Below are 6,940 nucleotides of genomic sequence, written 5' to 3' on the forward strand. Positions count from 1 at the left end.
CTAGGACGCGGGGGCACAGCCTTAGAATAAAAGGGAGTCACTTTAGAACAGAGATGAGGAGAAATTTCTTCAGCCAGAGAGTGGTGGGTCTGTGGAATTCATTGCCACAGAGGGCTGTGGAGGCCGAGACGTTGAGCGTCTTCAAGACAGAAATTGATAAATTCTTGATTTCTCGAGGAATTAAGGGCTATGGGGAGAGAGCGGGTAAATGGAGTTGAAATCAACCATGATTGAATGGTGGAGTGGACTCGATGGGCCGAATGGCCTTACTTCCGCTCCTATGTCTTATGGTCTTATGGTCTTATGGTCTTAATCCAGAAACTCAGCTAATGTTCTAGGGGCCCAAGTTCAAATCCCACCATGGCAGATTGTGGAATTTGAATTCAATAAAAAATATCTGGAATTAAGGATCTACTGATGACCATGAAACCATTGACAATTGTCGGAAAAACCCATCTGGTTTACTAATGTCCTTTAGGGTAGGAAATCTGCCGTCCTTACCTGGTCTGGTCTATATGTGACTCCAGAGCCACAGCAATGTGATTGACTCTCAACTGTCCTCGGGTAACTAGGGATGGGCAACAAATGCTGGCCAACCAGCGACGCCCTTGTCCCACAAATGAATTTTAAAAATCAATTAACTAAACACAGGCCAGGGATTAAAGTTGTGACTCTTTTACTCTGTATGTCGCAATACAACATTTACTTCTGAGCTATGATAGCAAGCTACATGTTTTAAAATAATCATTAAACCACTGCAAACATTGCTCAGTGAATTGTTCAGAGAGCAAATTATTAAATTTCCAAAAACCCGGACACATTTTGGGCGGAGGTTTCGTCTCCGAAGAACCCATGAGATTTGCATCTATTTTGTATTGAAATGATGAACTGATTAGTACAAGGAAAAAGACATCCCAATGTCTGGTTGAATGAAAAGAATTCAGAACCCACAATTTCCGCATAAAAGGTCTTTATCCTTGTTTCAGGGAAGATTGCCACAGGTTCAGATTCAGCATTTCTGAATAACTTTACTTGGATGGTGTGGTGAACCATCATTGGTTCCCACTGGATAGTACTGAGCCAGGGTCTGGCCAGTACTACAAGGATGTACATATGTTACTGTTGGGTTGTGCTACTTGTTGTTGTTGGGGTTAGGGTGGGGTTGTTACACCTTTGTACTGTAGTGTTGTGGTACATCCCAGTCGGGCTCCGCCTCCTGGGAGAGGTATAAAAGTCCCTGCTCTGGCCGGGACCCCTTCAGTCTGGGATAGTGTATATAATTATTGGCTGCTTCATTACAGTAAATAAAAGCCTTTTATTTCCCGAGCATCTGGCCTCATGTTTGAGAAGCGCATCAGATGGCAATGGCTCTATAGTTGCTAGTTATAAATCTAAATCTAATCAGAAAATCATGATTGGAAGTGGATACATTTTAGTTAAAATTCTCCTGAAGGTAACCCTTTACAGTGATGCCTGCCAATCTAGGAATCACTGAAAGCCCTGAACATGGACATTAGTGAATGTTTCGCAATACTTTTAATTCTGATCCAATGTGTGGTGAGCTGACTTTAATGCGATAAGTTATTCTTTAAATAAGAATGATAGAAACTTTCTGATGGATGACATTGAAAGCCACCTTGTAATTTTTGCTGCAAGTGTGCTGAAGTGGATTCTTTCTCCCCCAATGGATCAATGTCAGTTGTTGCAAAACTGTACAGACTAGAAGGTGCCAGATCAGTATCTTGTGCTGATTTAACTGATTGGATCACATTGGAAAGTCTTGTGACATGCAGTAATGTCTATACTCGATGTTTTCAACCAACAAGCACCAATACAGACTTGCAATACAGAATCTAAAACTGGGCACCTCAGAACTTGAGAGGGGAAAAGACGGACAAAAGCCCCAATTGTAATTCAGAGTGGGAAGTGGACGGAGGACAAATGACATATTGTTCTAACATGGCCACATGATTTTAGCTCTCAAGTCTTGGGTAAATAACATTGATGGGAAACAAGCTATTTTCCCATTTTCTCTGTACAATTTTGGGTAATCTAAAAGCACCTCTTCAAACAAAGTTGAATTTCTTGCTTTCAAATGTTCTACACTGCAAAGGGAGGAGTCTCCAAGGTGAGCCTGAAGCACTCCCCCATTTTTCAGATGCCTCCTTGGAGGTCCTGGTAGAGGCCCCTAAACCCACAGGAGGATCCTCAAGTCCACTATACAGCAGGTCCGGATAGAGGTGACCCCCAGGAGGTGAGTTCAATGTATAAAGAAAGCCAACGTCCTTACAAGAACAAGAGGAGTACAACCATTCATCTCTATCAACAACAGATCACAACGTCTCTTTCACTTCTCCCCTCAACTCTTAATAATTCTTCAAAGGGTCATCCAGACTCAAAACGTTGGCTCTATTCTCTCTCCACAGATGCTGTCAGGCCGGCTGAGATTTTCCAGCATTTTCTGGTTTTGTTTCAGATTCCAGCATCCGCAGTATATTGCTTTTATCTTAATAATTCTCTCCCATCACCCATTCTAGGATCTATCCCATCTTTTAACATGCAATCACAAGGTCACGATGCAAACATGCAAACCTCTCCTTATGTGTTCTGCACATCACACAAAAATATAGTTCTCTTCCCACAGCCAATCATTTACATAACCACCAACCCCTCCCAGGATTCCTCACTACACATTCCACATATTCAGTATTTAATTTGTTCTTTCATGCCCTCCCCATTCTGGCAGCACTAAGCTGCGTCTCAAGCTCTCAGTGGGAGCTGAGCCATTTAAGAGCCGTTCTCTAACTCACATGCTGTCTTTTTGGAGGGCAAAATACTATGTCAGGGAGAGGTCTTAAACCAGGCGAGGAGTACCTAACACCCTCACCCAAATGGAGTATGAAGCCCTGAAGATCCATGGCCCAGATAAAATACTGAGTGCAGGAAAGGCGAGGCTAGCAACTTATCTGAGCAGGTTGTCTGCATATTCTCACAACCAAAGCAAATATTTAACCAGCTTATCTCAAAACTGCCAAGTTCCAATGTCCAGCTGACTGTGTGATCATAACCCTTGTAGCTCTTCATTTTCCATTAGCTCCTGTCACACCCTACAGTTTTACCTGTCAATGTATGAAAAATGAACACTTTATTTTCTTTTAAAGTAACGTGGAGAATGGACAATCTACGTCCTAACAAGGTGGACTTCTTGCCATGTGTACCCGAACTGGCGCCGGAGGGTGGCAACTAGGGGATTTTCACAGTAACTTCATTGCAATGTTAATGTAAGCCTACTTGTGACAATAATAAATAAACTAAACTAAACAAAACTTGTCATCGAAAGGCTGAAAGTTAGCATGCTTGTCTGGCCAGGACATTAAAATGTAAATAACCTTGTGGGACATTCATTTTAGAAGTAAATAAAAAAGCAACAGATCTCTTCTCTGGAATTAACAGCTACTATTGTCCAAATGCCGAGAGAAACTGATGCAAAATTACCATCCAGATTTAGTGGCTCCACAATGAAATTCCACAGAATGGGAAGGAGAGCCAAACGGCTGTGATTCAAATCTCATTGTGTATCAATAATAACATCATCAGGGGCCATTTGTGTGGACAATGGGAACACCAATACTATAGTCACCTGATAGATGCCCACTTGTGATAAGAAACATCCATTAACACTCCTGTTGAGAGCAGCCTCATGTGAGTCAGTTAGCAGACAAGGAGAGTAAAGAGGGAATAGATTCCACCCAGCAAAGGAAGAATCCTGCTTAGAGTTCACTAATGTACAGAGAAGTGAGGCTAACAAGTACGTTATCTATAGATCCGCAGAACCAAGACAGATCTTTGCTACATCTACATCCCAATTTGAGCAAAGACAGAAACCTACTGTCGTGAGCAGAAAGCCACTTTGAATTCATCACCAGAAACTTGTAACCTCCTTTAACTCAGTGAGCCAAAAGGAATTGTTGCAACATTTCCAGCAAAGATTTAAAAGCAATAGTCACTTTTTAGACGTTTCTAAAAACCTCAGTGTACGCCATCTCTTTTGCAATCAATTTTTTTTGTGTGTGAGCGCACACATGTATGTGCGTGCATGTGGGTGTTAGTGAGAGCTGTTGTGATTACATTCAGGTATTAAGAAATAAATGCTCTTTTTTCAAATGGAAAGGAATCTGCCCTCTCTCTATTCTTGAGAATCTTACTGTGCTTACCCCAGTCCAACGCCAGCATCTCCACATCTTGAGAATCGAGGCAGTCCATTAAGGTGCGGAAAAAGGGGGAAACCATTCCACCATTTGTCCCTTGTTCGTAACTGTTCCTATCAGTCTTGGATCCCACAGCCGAATGCACCTAGATTGAAGGCTAACCCCCTGAGGATGCATTGTCAAGCTCTCCGCCTCTCCAGCACGGACACTAGGATTCCACATGGGTTTGGAAATGAGTTAGCGAAATCTGCATGAGGGAGCAGTAGTAAGTACTGGTGGCAAGGTCTATCAAGGAGCCAGCTCTTCAGAAGGTGATTTCCCGTCCCAGCTCAGCTGAACTTCAGGGACTCAGCTATGTAACTAAAACTGCTTGTCTCATACAAGCAGTTACACAAGGTATTGGAAGGCCTGCCAAAGGATTTCAACACAATAACTGAGAGTATAAAGTAGTCCAATTCCCGTCTATGTAGTGTCATCTTTCATGGCATCAGCATTCCTCTACCTTGGAGAGGGTGGACCATGTTTAAGAAGGCTACAACTGGTCTAACAAAAGGAGTAAATGTCACCAGCCTTGATAGCTTTGATGAAAGCTCAAATGTCAGCCATACAGGCTCTGGGCTTTTCCAGACAGGAGTTCACCTTTGACAGATTGGTGGAGTGAAGAGAGGGTTTTCAGGGAGTTGCTCATCTTCTGCAACCTGCTCCCCTGGAGATTAATGAAAGTGACAATGTCCAGCCCTACAAGAGTGGCAATGGCACAATGGAAAGAGTATGTGCTGCCCTCTCTCAGGTCGTCACATATCCATTCCTTTGGCACCTCTCGATACATGCCACTAAGTCAGGAGGCCAACTGGCCCAGGGTGCCCGAGCAGCAGTCATAAAGCAGGAGTCTGTATGTAGCAGGGCCTCACTGGCTCAAACATTGCCAGTTACTAACTCTCAATTGTCTCAATTGCAGACATTCACCAGCCAGGGGAACACCCTGTTGGAACAGTAGAGTTGGAAATCCTTTTAAGAAAGGCTTGGACCCTGGCTGAGAAATAAATTCAAACTAATTATTCTATAGTCTTAATAACATCATAGGATCCTGTCTTCTGTATATTCATGGGTGCATACGCTTATATTCTACATGGTAGACTATAGAGTACTGATGTCAAGAAAAGTGCTATTATATCTGCTAGATGCCTTACCTGACTGAAAAATCAGGATTGCACCAATACCCATCAGGTGAGGGCAATATCCGTCGTCCTTTGAAGCTGTACAGGCTATAAACACTCACCTTCTAGACACGCACATGAAGTTGTGCTTGTTAGCAGAGTTGAAGTTGCAAATCCCGGATTAATCCGGGATAGTCAGCACGGATTCGTAAAGGGCAAGTCGTGCCTCACAAATTTGATTGAATTTTTTGAGGCGGTAACTAAGTGTGTTGATGAAGGTAGGGCAGTTGATGTCATATACATGGATTTTAGTAAGGCGTTTGATAAGGTCCCCCATGGTCGGCTTATGATGAAAGTAAGGAGGTGTGGGATAGAGGGAAAGTTGGCCCATTGGATAGGTAATTCTCTATCTGATCGAAGACACAGGGTGGTGGTGGATGGAAAATTCTCGGACTGGAGGCAGGTTGCTAGCGGAGTGCCACAGGGATCAGTGCTTGGTCCTCTGCTCTTTGTGATTTTTATTAATGACTTAGAGGAGGGGGCTGAAGGGTGAATCAGTAAATTTGCTGATGACACCAAGATTGGTGGAGTAGTGGATGAGGTGGAGGGCTGTTGTTGACTGCAAAGAGACATCGATAGGATGCAGAGCTGGGCTGAAAAATGGCAGATGGAGTTTAACCCTGATAAATGTGAGGTGATTCATTTTGGTAGGACAAATTTAAATGTGGATTACAGGGTCAAAGGTAGGGTTCAGAAGACTGTGGAGGAACAGAGAGATCTTGGGGTCCATATCCACAGATCTCTGAAGGTTGCCACTCAAGTGGATAGAGCTGTGAAGAAGGCCTATAGTGTGTTAGCTTTTATTAACTGGGGGTTAGAGTTTAAGAACCGTGGGGTTATGCTGCAACTGTACAGGACCTTGATGAGACCACATTTGGAATATTGTGTGCAGTTCTGGTCACCTCACTATAAGAAGGATGTGGAAGCGCTGGAAAGAGTGCGAAGGAGATTTACCAGGATGCTGCCTGGTTTGGAGGGTAGGTCTTATGAGGGAGCTAGGGCTGTTCTCTCTGGAGTGGAGGAGGTTGAGGGGAGACTTAATAGAGGTTTATAAAATGATGAAGGGGATAGATAGAGTGAACGTTCAAAGACTATTTCCTCGGGTGGATGGAGCTATTACAAGGGGGCATAACTATAGGGTTCATGGTGGGAGATATAGGAAGGATGTCCGAGGTAGGTTCTTTACTCAGAGAGTGGTTGGAATGTGGAATGGACTGCCTGCAGTGATAGTGGAGTCAGACACTTTAGGAACATTTAAGCAGTTATTGGATAGGCACATGGAGCACACCAGGATGATAGGGAGTGGGATAGCTTGATCTTGGTTTCAGATAAAGCTCGGCACAACATCGTGGGCCGAAGGGCCTGTTCTGTGCTGTACTGTTCTAAGTCTAAGTCTAAATGATACCTTGCCTTTGGGTATAGCATTTCAACAGAGGAAGTAAAGGGAAAACTATTGGAAATTCAAACTGCAATCTCTATCTGCTGCAGTGTAAGATGCCTCGATTCCTGGTTGTG

This window comes from Mustelus asterias, chromosome 16 (assembly GCF_964213995.1).
Source record: "Mustelus asterias chromosome 16, sMusAst1.hap1.1, whole genome shotgun sequence".
In the NCBI taxonomy this organism is placed as follows: domain Eukaryota; kingdom Metazoa; phylum Chordata; class Chondrichthyes; order Carcharhiniformes; family Triakidae; genus Mustelus; species Mustelus asterias.